Source organism: Stegodyphus dumicola, chromosome X2 (genome assembly GCF_044657685.1).
Source record: "Stegodyphus dumicola isolate Sdum_Otavi_A_Nest chromosome X2, ASM4465768v1".
Taxonomy (NCBI): Eukaryota; Metazoa; Arthropoda; class Arachnida; order Araneae; family Eresidae; genus Stegodyphus; species Stegodyphus dumicola.
In genome coordinates, this window is record NC_140781.1 from 191,458,048 (window position 1) to 191,473,263 (window position 15,216).

Genomic DNA, 15,216 nt, shown 5'->3' on the forward strand with positions numbered 1-15,216 from the left:
ACCGTTGTTTTATCACAATGTGAGAAACATACATTTATGCAGATTTTTCATTATATAATTTCTTTAAATATAACACAGGGCTCGAATATTTGGTGGCAACAATTTGAAAAGTGAAACGACATTTACACTGAACCAACACAAAATGTCAAAACGAAATTAAGAGCTTTCTGGGCTAACGCCCTTTGGGCTAATAAACTTTAAAACAATACATACTGAAAGCACCCGTGCAGAAAACCACTTGCGTTGTTTTACTTCAAACTACGATCATAAAAAGTTAACCTCAAAACCTGCAAGAACTATGTTGGGAAATTTTTATAATTAAACTTCGCTGACTAATGCGCTAAAAATCGAGCTGATCCATTAAAAAGGAGGAATAAATACAGCTGTGCAAGTAAAACTAGATTCCCGTCCCCCCTAAAAACAGACTTCGACAAAATAATTTTTAATAAATGGTGATTATGTTAAATAAGTAACATAAAATACACGATATGAAGATAGAAAAGTAAGTATTATGACATTCTATAATACAATAAACATAGCATTGCATAGAGGCTTTAAAACCAGAAGCATTTCTTTTAAAAGCATATTACAAGGCTGAACTAAAAAGGAAATCAAATTCGAGATATGAAAACAATTAAAAGCGATGATGCATGAAAATTATGCTCCAATCAAACTTAAATAAATTTCGCTTTCAGCAATTTAGTTCGTATATACTATCCTGAGAACTACCATGCCTGATGCTGAGAAAAAAATTACCAAGTTTCACTAGTTCCAATCACTAGCGAAAATTCTCGAAGACGTTGAGTTATTGATAGAAAGGATATTTATAGATTAAGAATTGAACTGGAGCAAAAGTTTCGGTTGGAAAAACCGAGGAACAGATTTCAGGTTATTGCAATATCCATACCCGCTCACCCGGTTAAGAGTATTTTGTTATTTAGGTGAATTCCGTGATGTTGCATAGACTTTTCCTAGATTATTTTCCGATACACGCTGCAGATACTGTTCGACAGCGGATCTTTGAAACTTCCAATTTCCTCTATAGTTTCAAAACGCTGTTCAGTTGACGTCATTCGAGACTAAATTCTGCTTATGCATTAATATCTAATAACGTCTAACCAGCAGAAAGAAAGATCTCAGTCACTTTCTCACCAAATGGACAGCAAGAATTTTTATTCAATTCTCAGTTTCTGTTTGCATCACAAAAATAATAGTATTATAGTTGAAATATTTTTTTAGATAATATAAAGCAAGAGTGGTAAATTTGAAAATACACTTTGTATTAAAATTAATCGAAATGGACGGTTCATTTTTATACCTACTATAACCAGTTTCGTATTTTTATAAATTTAATAAACTAAAATTAGGGATACTTAACATACATTTCAATTATACATGGCATAGATTTGCATGGTGTACGTTAATTTATCGGTTTATTTGACTACGGTAAAGCCCACAGCTATTTTACTAAGGGAAGGGATGCCTTCGTGGAGAACTTTCTTAGGGAAACTGCTTTGTAACCATGCGAAAATCCACAAAAACGTTCATACAGACAACTCATTAGCCGGGATTTAAATCCGGATCAAACTACAACCATCTACGATGAGCACGCCGTATTTCGCTTCATGTCTACCATTCCATAAACCGTCTTTTCCGTGAAATATCCACTAAAGCATTAAAGGAAAATTTAATTATTAGCTTAACTATTAAGTACTTAACTAAATATTTTTCCAAATAAAAGACAAAATACGTAATGCCAAAATTCAGGTGAGATGCCTGAATGATGCAGAACATAAGGAAATAAGCAAAAATGTATGTAAATGTTAGGAGCTCTCCAACGTAAAACTAATATTAATTACAAATAAATATTTCGTCATACAAATCCTAATCAAATTTACAGCCGAAACGAATTCGTCAATCAGCAGAAAAAGCCCGAAACGAATTCGTCAATCAGCAGAAAAAGCCCATCTTCTTTAGAAAAGTCATTATACTGGATATGAGAATGATACATCATAGAAAGATGACTCAACAAGAAAATTCACTTCTGATAACATGGCTAAAGAAAAACAAAACGCATTAATCAACAGTGGAACAATGAAACGCTCTAGAGACACCATAAAAAAACAAATCGACAAAGCGTCTTTTCCGAAGACAAAACAAGACGGATGGATCCAAGTGGGCAGATAAAAAGATGGAATGAGAAAACCATACGAGGGGCATCTGAGATTCACTTCTGAAGACAGGATACCTATATATACATCTTTTGACTTACATGGTAACAACTCTGTAAGTAATTCAGCATAATAAAATAAAAGGCTTTTCACATCTGGCGATTCCGTTAGATTATTCTACTATATTAATACTCTTACAGTAATTACTTTCTTCTTTCTTAGGACACGTATTTATATTTTCGTTGTATGTAACATTTACATCAGGTTTACAAGTATTAAAACGGAGAAACAAGAATACGGAATCAAAAGATTAAAATTAAGAAACAGCAATATAGAATCAGAAGATAAAAAAGTAATTTTATTCATAACTTAACATTTCATTCATTTAATATTTAAATATACAGTGCTTAGAAATTAAAATGACAGATGGAAATGAACATTCAGTATTCCATGAGAAATTCAAGAAAAATTAGCCGCGTAAGGCGTATGTAAAATTCTAACACGCAAAAGAATCAATGATGTATTTGTGGTATACAACTTACAAAAGAATGCCCTTTAAAAAATATAATAAATGACGCAACATATTAGGTAGTCATCAAATATAACTTTCTGACCACACGTGGAATACTAGATCCTGTTTTGCGGCCGAAATGTTATTTCCGATGCACATGAGTCTTTTTGTTACCATTATTTAATCTGTATTCATACCGGAAGAAGCAACACCTAAATGCACATAACTGAACCGCAAGAAATATGATGTAGAATGAAATGGAATTTTCGAATGCTGAATTCCATAATTTAACCATTATTAACAAGGAATGGCGGAAATTTTAATAAAAAAAATTATTCAAGTTTCTAATCTCCTTCTCCCCCCCCCCAAAAATAAATAAATATTCAAATTGTATGCACGCAATTAGAGGCGTTGAAGCAAAATTCTGCAGCAGAGGGAAACCGGCAATGTGTCACTTTAAAAATATTCCTTAGCTGAAACAGCAAACAATTTTGCTTCTTTATTATTTATGTACTATCATCAAAGTAACTGTAACATCGAAATTTCTTTTGGTTTAGCGAAATGTAGAAGAATTCTTTAAACAAAAATTTTATTTAACAATAAAAAGTTTCAATTTTTAACACTGCAGTTAGCTTAAGCAGGCTGAGGCAAAGTTTGGCTTTGGTTTCTACAACAAAGTGTTTCGGCTCTGAGCAAGAACTATTATAAAAGTATTCTAGCCTGCGAAGAGAAACCAGCCTAATTTTGCATTAGACTAACAATGAATGTTCATTAGCTAGCTAACATTTATTTTTAGTCTTAAAAGTATTAATAAAAACTAGCAAATGTTTATCCGGCGCATTTATAGAAGCGATCAAACTGCAGTATACTTATCGGTCCTTTCCATAACAAAGATTACCTCGCTAGTCCAAAAAATTTTAACGAAACACGCGATTAAAATTGCGTTTCATATACATAACTTTATATGTAATGATTTAGATAGATGGCTTGAGGATTCAAAAACCAGTTACCTGGGTACTTAAGATGAGAGAACGGGAAAGAAAAGCTTTCAGACGTGGCCACTGTTTTGAAGACCTAATTTTATTTTCGTAATAGTGCAAGCCCATATACGCATAAATAGATTCACAAGCATCATTTATGGATACAACATACACCCACAATTTTGTACACCTTACAACTTCTAAAGACAACAGACTAAGTAGAAAGTAAATTTTGCGTGGCTAGCGGCAAGGCGAAGCAGGAGAAAAAGGTCGACCAAAAACAGCGAGCATAAAGAAAGGGTAACCAAAAGAGAGCAAGATTTGCGCAGCAAAAATAGAGATTACATTTCGGATCACATTACAAGAATATTTACATCAAGCGAATTAAATTTCAGAAACAAAGCAAATCGATATTCGGATGCTGGGTTAAGATTTCATAGCATTCTAGGAATAATTGCGCAGCTGCGTTTCAGAATTACAAGAAATAGAGATTATATTAGAAAAGTTATTGCTTTGCTATTTTTAAAATTAAGAGAGGAGTGGAGTTAAAGAGCTATTGTGAATCAATAATTGAAAAGATAGTTATTTTATTATTATACATGCGGCCACGTCTGCAAGTTTTGAGTTAATGCATCCAACTACCACGCCAAATTATATAATAACGAGAATCTTCTACCAAATTTTATTAGATACATACATACAAGATCTCGTATACATCTAAGTCTTAATTAACATTTATATGCACAGTTCCTTAACAGATGAATTTATTAATTACCCTGAAATGAAATTACATATTATTGGTGCTTAAATAAATATAGAGAACGCCTGAAAATTTGTTCGCCTGATTTAATTAGTTCTACGGCTATATTTAAAATGCTATTCGGGTTTTAATAAAGAGAAGCCCATTTATTTCATTGCATTAAAGATTAATATTTGTAATTTACTCGAAGTTCAATCACACAAACTAAGCAGTAAGCATATTGAATGAAGTTCAGAAACTTTTGCAGTTCTGCTAAATAAATAACAAATTTCAATTAAGCTTAAAAGTTTTATTATTATTATTATTATTATTATTATTAAAAAGGAACTCGTTTCCTAGACCATAATTTTATGCAATTTGAATAGAACTACGCTAAGATTTATTTTACGACTACATTTTCTCTTTATGTTTCAACTTTTGATTAGTAAAGTAATATATTTCACTTATTACTGCATAAAGTCATTTCTTGGACACTCTTTTCTCCGCACGTAAACCAATTAGTACACTTCAACTCTTCAAGTTCCATCAATTTAAAAAAAAAAATCTAATCAGGAACAATTTATCGAAGTAAAAAGCCTCAATATCTTTAATGCACAATAGGCTTACGATATTTTAAACAATCACTTTTCTCATAACAAAAGAATAATTTTATTAATTTATTATAAGTTCCATTCATAGACCTCAAACAAAAATTTCATATTTTAATGCCTACAAATATAGGTAGGTGGCTTTCATACAAGTAATTTAAATCATGCGTAATCACTCGTAATACTTTTTGAATATATTTGTATACCCTTAAGTGCATTAAGTCCTTATTCTTATTGTAGTTCGTATATTAGGTAATCTCATTTCAACTCAAACTAGATCTCTTCCAAAGAAACCTTCCCTGTAATTAGAAAAACTATAGTATTTAGAAACCATCATTATGACGAGCTAAATTAATTTTTAAAATGAATACTCCTAGATTGTTGTGTGTGTTCAAGTGTGCATTCAAAAAATACGCTCGTCTATGATAAGTTTACTGTACTATAAGGTTTGTTTCTTATAAGGTCCATGGTTTGCTCGTTATGACGTCATTGACTCCTAGTCAGCTCAGAATCAACTTCTTCCCAACTCCCTTTGTTGACTTCGTTTCTCCTACTTCTATAAGTAAGTGACATCACCGATGGGAAGAGCTTAACCTTGTTTGTCTACAAACCTTGGTCTATGATTATAGACGGTATTTAAAAAGAACGTACAACTAAATACCACTTGAAAGATTTGTCATAGGCACATGAATCCCACTTAAAAACAAATCAAATAAGGTTGGTTTATAGAATTTGTTACATGGTACTGTTTAGTAAATCTAAACATTTAGATTTTTATATGTGCTCTCTAGAAAGAAAGTTCTAATCAGTAGTCTGCTCCTTACTTTCTTCTTCAATGGCTCGACAGCCCTGGGGGGGGGGCTGGACTTCTCCAGAAGTCTTCTCCAAGCACCTCTACTTTTGGCAACTCTTTTCCAGTATTTAAACTTTAAAATATTAAGATCTTTTTCGATACACTCAATCCATCTTAGCGGGGTGGTCTGCCCCAAGGTCTATTTCCCATGGGCTCCTTACTTTGGTAATGATTATTTAAAAGTGAAAATTTCTATAATGTGCAATCTTATTCTGAAATAACTGTCAATATTATTTGACCTGAACCTTTATCACTCGATGATGGGAAGCTGCAGAAATTCCAGTCTCAGGAGTCATATAAAAACTTCCAAACTTTGCTGTAAACTGTAAATCAGAATTTGAAACCCGTGTTCATATCTTTTGAGACGTAAAAGATACTTAAGTCCCGCATTCTAAAATTTACATCTTCTGACTACAAAATGTCGACCAATTTGTATACTGCATCACTTACTACTAAAAATTTTGATTTATGACTCTTTGGGTAATTTGAACCGAAAGTCCACGACTTTTCACTTCGTTATACTAATTGGGCTTGGAAATATGGTCTTCACATCCAGCTTGATTTTCCATTCTGGGCTCATATAAACAGAAATCATATATCAAATTTATCATAGTTTAAAAGTCTATTTTATTTTATTCATTCCATAAACTAGAGTCATGAGCTCACAACCATTTGCTCAACAAATATTCGAAGTATATTATTTTAAACAACCAATATAATCTTCCTTGACTGGTAAGTTGAAAAATGCAGTTAAAAAGCAAACTTACTTGTCACAGATAATGAACTATTACAGTCATGCCTCTAAAGTTCTTAAATTTTTAATACATTAATATTTACAATGTTATTTATAACTTTGCATTTAATATTTACAAGTTACATGCTTGTCGATCATGGTAGGCAATCTAAATGTCAGACACGTTGACCTAAATTTATTGAACAGCTTCTTAAAATTATGTACCGAGTGTTTTCATATCCTTTACATTAAGAATTAAAAATGCATAAGCAACTAAATTTAATTTCATTTGGCCTAGAAAGAAGAACAAGCTATCCGAATAACTGGAATCCCAGACATTTGCATTTCGGATGACTGGAGTTCTACTGGATTCCGTTAGGTTTTTCAAATTCAAAGACTTACACAATTCAAAGACTTGTGTAAGTCTTTGAATTGTGTAAGTCTTTGAATTACACAATTCAAAGACTTACACAATTCAAAGACTTACACAATTCAAAGACTTACACAATTCAAAGACTTACACAATTCAAAGACTTACACAATTCAAAGACTTACACAATTCAAAGACTTACACAATTCAAAGACTTACACAATTCAAAGACTTACACAATTCAAAGACTTACACAATTCAAAGACTTACACAATTCAAAGACTTACACAATTCAAAGACTTACACAATTCAAAGACTTACACAATTCAAAGACTTACACAATTCAAAGACTTACACAATTCAAAGACTTACACAATTCAAAGACTTACACAATTCAAAGACTTACACAATTCAAAGACTTACACAATTCAAAGACTTACACAATTCAAAGACTTACACAATTCAAAGACTTACACAATTCAAAGACTTACACAATTCAAAGACTTACACAATTCAAAGACTTACACAATTCAAAGACTTACACAATTCAAAGACTTACACAATTCAAAGACTTACACAATTCAAAGACTTACACAATTCAAAGACTTACACAATTCAAAGACTTACACAATTCAAAGACTTACAAATTCAAAGACTTACTCACTGTTCATATAAAATATAGGATTTCGAAAATTTCAAAATTTAGTTCTATCCTGATTTAAAGTCTGTTTGGAGACTCGGTAACGATCTGGACGCCAGCTGGGTCACGAAATCCAAATCGTGAGGCGAGGGCTCCTAACAAGACCTATGTGGGCAGCTGTTCTTACCAAATGAATTATCCGACGCCGGAAGTCAGCCCAAGTTTTATTTCAACTCAGACTACTATTCGAGTAATTTGATTAAATGCATATTCGCCCTCCCAACTTCCATTCGAGATGAGATGTCTGTCTTCACACAGAGCACCGACGGTGAAGATTGCAACAATTTTGGATGCATAGTATTCTGAGGTACTGCAGGTACATTCTGAGGTATAAGAAGTTCACTACGAAATTTTTATAAACATTAAAAAATAACTATTTTAAAAAGTCTATACGTCAATTTTTCACATTTTAAAGAAGAGATGCCACAGATTATTACTGAGCTAGTGAATTTCTTTATTAATTAGCAGTTATTAAAAATAAATTAAATGAAATCCTATTTTAAGGCGTTAAAACGCAAATGCAACACATCTAAAATTTTGCTTTGCTTTCTACATAAGGTTAATATAATTTGACTTTAATTCAAAAAAGACCAAAAGTATATTTCTAAATTAAGCTCACAACATGTTTCGTTACTGAGGAATGGAGGTTAAGTACTAAAAATTATAAATCTTGGTTTTACAGACTTTGATACAAAGTTATTTTATGAAAACAGTTAGGAATTAATATGTGTGTAATATACCTACTAATAACTATTTTTGCGAGAAGCTGCAGCAAAGGTTATTAAAGCGCTTTCTAAGTCTGTTCAAGGCTGAAAATTAACCATGTTTTCCTCGTTTAATTACCTCATTACTCCCATATTCAACGTTTGCTGAAGTGGGTGCTTCCTCTTAGTCGGAGGATGTTGCTTCCTTCATTAAAGTTGCTTCCGCGCAATATTACGTGCTTCGGGTCCCCTTTTATAATTACTGCGGCAAAACAATGTAGAGACATATCAGCTGTTCGGTCATATTTAAGATTATTTTTTAAATCCAGTTCGGTATACACATATTCCTCACATGTATAAACCTTCTTTAAATAAATAAAGTTCTGGTATAATAAAATAATTTATTAAATGTCCAACAGGGTAAGCATTTTCTTTACTTAGTTATAATACACTAGTGCATGACATATATAAAGATAAAATAACCAGTACCGCACTGTAACAGGCTTCAAATTAAAGCTGATGATATAATTTGTAGTTAAAGTTTCACGCGAAAATTTAATGAATACAATAAAAGGTTTATAAAGTCCGATTAAAAGGGATATACTGATTGAAAAGTCCAAAAAGGAAACTGTACATTTTGATTATCCGCTTCTTTAGTCGAGTTTATACCTTACAAGAACCAATCCCCCCCCTTCGTGTTCCACACGTGGATTTACGCGCTTTATATTTAACTCAACATTATCCATAGGTTATAAAAATCTAAATATCGGTCATATCGATTTTTGCTTTTAATCATCAAATTTCTTGATTTTTTGTATTATTATTTATGAACAGAATAGTACTTATAAAGTGCAAAGATGGCCAAATTCAGCAATGACTTCAGAAAATTTCGAAGGGGGTGCGGATAATCAGGAATTACCAATCACTTTTGATCTTTTATAACCTTTTTTATCCAACACAGCTAGTGAATATAATGCTCGAAATACAGAAAATGGATATCTGAGATCAAGATATCTAATCCAATTGCAATACCAGTAAATGTGGCATAGTCGATTCCATTACAATAACGTAGAAAACCGCAAGAAATTTCATTTCGACGGAAAGAAGTTGCATTTACATAAACATTTATTTTCAGCTAAACAAACGCGATACTTTATTAGTAAGTTGTCTTTACACATAAATAAGCACACATTAATTAAGTCCGTGCAGCATCCCACGATCAGCAAAGTATTTCTCACAGGAATATCTTTATCCATGTACGCAGCGAGGCCAACAATTCAGTAGTTCGGTTTCCCGTCCCTGCAAAGCAAAAGCACTAGGCTATAAAAGGCAAAGTCTCAAAACAAATGCTATAAAAATGTTGGTATTAAACATCAGATTTCATTTACCTTATACTACTAATAAAGTTTACAACGCTTAATCACCAGAAAATGTTCACCACCTCATTTACATTAATTTTTTTTTTTAATTCTCAACGGAACATAACATGGCATTTGCTTGGTTTATGCAACAAAGATTTCCTGATCTATGAGATCTAAAATAATTCCTATTAAGAACAATGTAAAATGAGCTCGAAAACAATACATAACTTTGAGCTAAAAATCCTTTTCCGTTCATTAGCCAATAAATAGTATATAAAGAGAGCTATGGTAGTCGCAAAGGAGAAATTTAATAAAACATCTTAAAATTTCGAATGGTTTGATTTGGTTTATTTCATTACGGCACAGCAGGCAAGAGCTTCGCTAATGGGAGAGATGCCTTCTTGGAGAAGGTTTGGTTTGGTTTTATGAGATTACCGCAAAGCCTCGAGGGCTAGAACGAGGCTCCTTAAGGGAAGGGATGCTTTCGTGGAGGACTTTCTAGGGAAAACTGGTTTGTATACCCATTACACATGGAGAAAACGCTTATGCAGCCAGCCTGTTTGCGGGATTCGAACCCCTGGGACCGAACTACCATTGTTCAACGTCTTTACCGCTCGGCCACTGGTGCTTCATGGAGAAAAAAACCTGGCTCATATACACGTTACACACGGCAAAAACCACAAAAACGCCCATGCAGCCAGCCCGTTCGCCTGGAATCGAACCCATAAAATTTCGAATGAAAAGCGAAGTATGGGAATAAAAACAGGGGGGGAGGGAATATAAATTGCACGATATCTTGCGCTAAATATCGACGAAATCTGTAAAGAATACATAAAAAAAGGACGTTACCCATAAATTAAAATTAATTTTATTAAATATAAACAGCGTTCTTAGAACTTAATTAGGAGTGAATTAAAATATTCCGAACAATTATCTCCGTGACTGAAATTATTCATTTCCCTAAAACGTATACACTATTACCACGGTTAAAATGAATGACTGCACTCACAAGTTCCTGAACTTTTAACGCAAATAAGAGATTCCTCTTAAAGAATTCACAAAATCCATTTCACCCCCCTACGCAGATGCCTTAATTCAATTAACCTACAACCCAGCCAATTAGAATAAAAAAAAAAAAAAAAAAAAAACAGGAACAGAATGAGAAAAGCTGGAGGGGGAAGAAGAAAAACGAAGAAACAAGTTGAAGGAGAACAGGAGAGTTTACGTTATGTTTTGAAGACTGTGTATTGCTAACAAAAACTGAAAGTCCACAGATTTCATTTAAACAAATTTGTGACGTCACCTTAAGTTCTTAGAATACTTCTCTTTAATCAAGAAAAATTTAAGGAAATGTAAAAAGATTTAAATATTTCTCATTTATTCAAAAATTACAGAATCATGAAAGATTAAACGTGGCACGACCAGTTTGCCAGCTTCCAGTGTTCTCAACCTTTACGGCACTCAATTTAAAATGCGAACTTCATAAGTATTTTTAGCTCGGGAATAAATAAACGACGATTAACCCTCAGGCAGGTTAGTAAACGGCCGCTGAAGAGGCTGAACGCATGGAGTTTTCATAGTTTTTCTATGTCTATCATGAATATAAGCATTGTTTAACAAGTCTATACGGAAAGATTAGTTCTAAAACAGATGCTTCTTGAAGTCTTTATCACATTACATTATCGTAACTAACTTCAAAATTTCATGATATTTAAGACAGCAATCACGGCATAAAAGGCTAAAAGAGAACTAATCACTGATTCACATACACTCTTATGCAGAACAGAGTATAACTGTAAATCTTCTAATAGCACTAAATTTTAAAATCATTCTCAAGGCACCAACAAAAATTCCGTTCCCAATGATTTTTCTGAGAAGCAAGTGACTATCCACTGGATTTAAGAAAAAAAGGGGGACGGAGAAACGGGGCAAAAGAGGCATTTGAAACAACTTAACCATCTTAGAGTCTCCTTAAAACTCTAGAACAGATGAGAGAAAATTTGAAAATTTAAAGAACTGATAATATTTGATATTACAGCTGTTATACAATCGCCTCACCCCACACGATGAGCAAAGATCATTTTTCTGACATGAAGCAGAAAATTATTCAGCACAGATTTCGAAACAATTTTCATGTGCCAATATGAAAAAAATTCCGCAATGTTTTTGAAGATATGAATATAAACTTTTTTTTTCCTTTATTAGAACCACTAAATTTTTTTCTTTATTAGAACCACTAAAAAACTTTCCTAAAAACACACAAATCTGATTTGTCAATCTTCCTGCTGTCACCGTCAGACTGAGGTGAAATCTGAATAATTTTTATCAGTCTTTTCCCATTAAATTTCCTCAAACACCTGATCTAAAAAAAATCTTCACAATATTTTTCAGAAAAAATTCACTGCGCTCTCTTGAAAAAAAAAAAAATACTCTCACCCCACACGACGCTAAAGTTTACAGAAGATACGTGAAATGACTCAGCACACTGGAGGAAAAATGCAAGCAAAACCACTCCTAGGAAACAACACTCCCCACACACACACACAGAGACACATAACAACGCTTGTTCAATAAACAAATGCCGGTTAACAGTCCTTCTCCCCATCTGTTCTTGCAATAATATCGACCTTTCGCACGGGTGGTTCCTGCATAACCCATTCGACGTTGTAAAACGTGTTATTTCGTCCCATTTCTTTCCGCAACATCGCACTTCTGCCGCCACACTAATAGACAAAAATGCCACTTTCAACAGCTGACAAACAGCGATAGTTTCCCACATGAGATCTCACGTTTTAGGCAATTAATGACCCAGTTCGAATAGATATAAAAGTGCGCTTTTCATAAAAAAAGTTATTTTAATTTCGAAACGTCTGACGGGGAATAGGACTGTGCGAAATATAGTTCAGGTTAACAGTTACAATGGAAACAGGGGGAAGGCACCTAAATATAGATTTCACTGAAGACTGCTCAGGGACAAGCTTTGCAGGAGACACAATTGGAAGATATCACTTCCTAGGGGGCGCACTTTAGGTATCAAGGCAGGAAAGAGCCGACAACATCAGCAAAATCAAGGAGAGAAAAAATATTATTTCACCATTACTGACGTGTAATTACTTTCACAAACTCCAATCCATATAAAATTACTCGAACAGAAGCCTCTTTTATTACCTTCACCTGCTATAGAATGTCCTTAAATTATTTATCGAGTAATTTTTAATTTACCTGAATTTTTTTTTTTTTTTTTTCTTCAAGAAATATATTAGTAAACCAAAAGATTAAAAAAAGATCTGTTTAAAATAAATAATATTCAGAAGCAAATTATTTAAAAAAATTTTCCATTTAAGTAGTAGTTGCTTATGAATGAACGGCGCTAATAATTTTTTATATATATATTCCCAACTTGGAATACTGCAAGCAAACAATTACGGCAAAAACAAAATCAATCTTGAGGAGAAAAAGTCATTGAATATTTTCCGAATCGTGAAATATCTCCCCCCCCCTCTTTTTATACTTTAAAAAATAGGCTAAGATCAGAACATAGCATGTCTTCTTTGATATGAATGAAGTATGTAAATGATGTGAAGTACACTAATGTCAGAAATTATATACCTTACAACATGACTTAACTGCTTTTGAAAACAGTCGAATGTTGAAATCTTGAAATATTTCCTTTCAGATACTGGACAGTCCAAATCGCTCATGTGTCATAGAAGAGATTTAAAAAAGATGTATAAGCTGGAACAAAATCTTGACAACAATGTTAAAAAAGTAAATACCATTCCAAAAATTCTGAAATGGAGATTATGGCAATTAATGCATCAATTGCAGTTCTTCCAGATATGTTAGCCCACCAGCATCTGAGCGGTAAAGTCGCTGAACATTGGTAGTTCGATCTGGGTTCGATTTCAGGCGAACGGGCTGTTCTGTATGGGCTTTTAGTGGTTTTTCCCCATATGTACCTAGATACAAGCCAGTTTCCCTCCTCTACGAAAGCATCCCCCTTCTTAAGCACGTAGCTCTCCAGCGCTTTGCCATTTATCAAATAAACCAAATCAGATATGCTGGGGCAGAATAGGATAGACAATTCAGTTAAATCGATTAATTATCAGAAGTTATAAATACGACAGCATGGAAATTCATTATACCGATGAAGCAAAAGTAATTACTGGTTTCATCAAAGTAAAATTACACGTCTGTTTTCATTCAATTTGTTCTGGAAAAAAGTTAATGGTGTTCGACAATTGGACACTTCCGAGATAACATGGCCGACAAAATAATCTACACTTTATAATATACCTACTCAAGATTTCACTTCACAGGCAGAAAGATATGACAAAGCATTTCTGAATAGCCTATTATAAGCATGTCGTGCCCTTTTTAACAAACAAGCCAGGATTATCGAAAAATTTATTGACTCACGGAATAAGAAAGGCACCTGCTTTCTGGAGCGCTTTTATGAATACCATGACGGAAAGCTAAGGTTAGTTGAGAAAAGCCTGAATCCAACCACAAGGAAAAACAAATTCAAAAACTTTACATGACTGAATACTGGTTAATGAAGGAAATATTTCACGTGATCAAGAGGAAAGTTATATGCCTAGGAAGCACTGTCTTCGAATAGGATTTTTAAATTGCTGATTCGTTGTAGAATACGGTAAAGCTAAGAATATCCGCGAAAAAAAAAAAAGACTGGATTATTACTCCTATAACAGCCAGCCTGATTAACTACCCGTCTTCAGCGGTTTTATAACTGGCGGGCCTATATCCAGAGAAACAAAAATTAAAGCCTCCAGGAAGATCTTTCTAAGCGAAATTGGCTACTCCTTACGCTACGCATTGGAAAAAATCATGAAAATCTATGGAATCAGCTGATGGTAGAATGGAAATCGAGACCACAACGCAACTACCAGCATCACCTAGCTCTCGCCAAGTAACAATTTGTGGGCCTGAAAATTGGCAAATGTATCAGTAGAGCTTGGTAAGTAAATTACAGTGCAATATCTTGTACTTAACTATATTGCGGTCGCCATACCAATATGCTAAAAATTTGCTCAGGTATTATCCAGTCGACCATGAAAATGTCACCAAGCAGTGAGATTTAGCGCCAATTCTGGATAAGCGTACAATATTTGCGCTTTTGTTTAATATAACCCCCGACTGATTCTCAATAAGCAACCACTTGTTTTTACGAACAAATGTAAATTAACTGCTGTTGCTGCATTTTTTCGTTGCATAAGTTTAAGAGGTTAAAATCATATTTGCGACTGCACTTCGGTTCATTTATAATTCAACAGCTGTTGAATAGGAAGAGGAACAATTAGATATGATCCACAAAACTGCACTCTTGGAACAATCACCTGCGGAAGTTTGTACTCACAGCGGTCTAAACAGGTATCCCAATAAAATCGTTAGGCTTAACAAAATAGTAAAAATTGATTAAAGACTTTTTACAAAACGTGAGTTACACAGAATAGCGGCTCAGAATT

The 15,216-nt window shown here is 33.4% G+C and overlaps 1 protein-coding gene across 2 annotated transcripts in view; it reads right to left on the minus strand.

The window, feature by feature from the left end:
• Positions 1 to 15,216, minus strand: part of Meltrin (disintegrin and metalloproteinase domain-containing protein meltrin) — a 244,768-nt gene that overhangs the window by 207,612 nt on the left and 21,940 nt on the right. The window contains exon 2 of one of the 2 annotated variants that reach the window (XR_004758145.2): positions 8,757 to 9,668. The exons of the other annotated variant lie outside the window; for it this stretch is intronic. The gene's annotated coding sequence lies outside the window, so the exon portion shown is untranslated. Of the gene's footprint in view, positions 1 to 8,756; positions 9,669 to 15,216 lie in introns of those variants that run through there. 2 annotated transcript variants of the gene reach the window in all.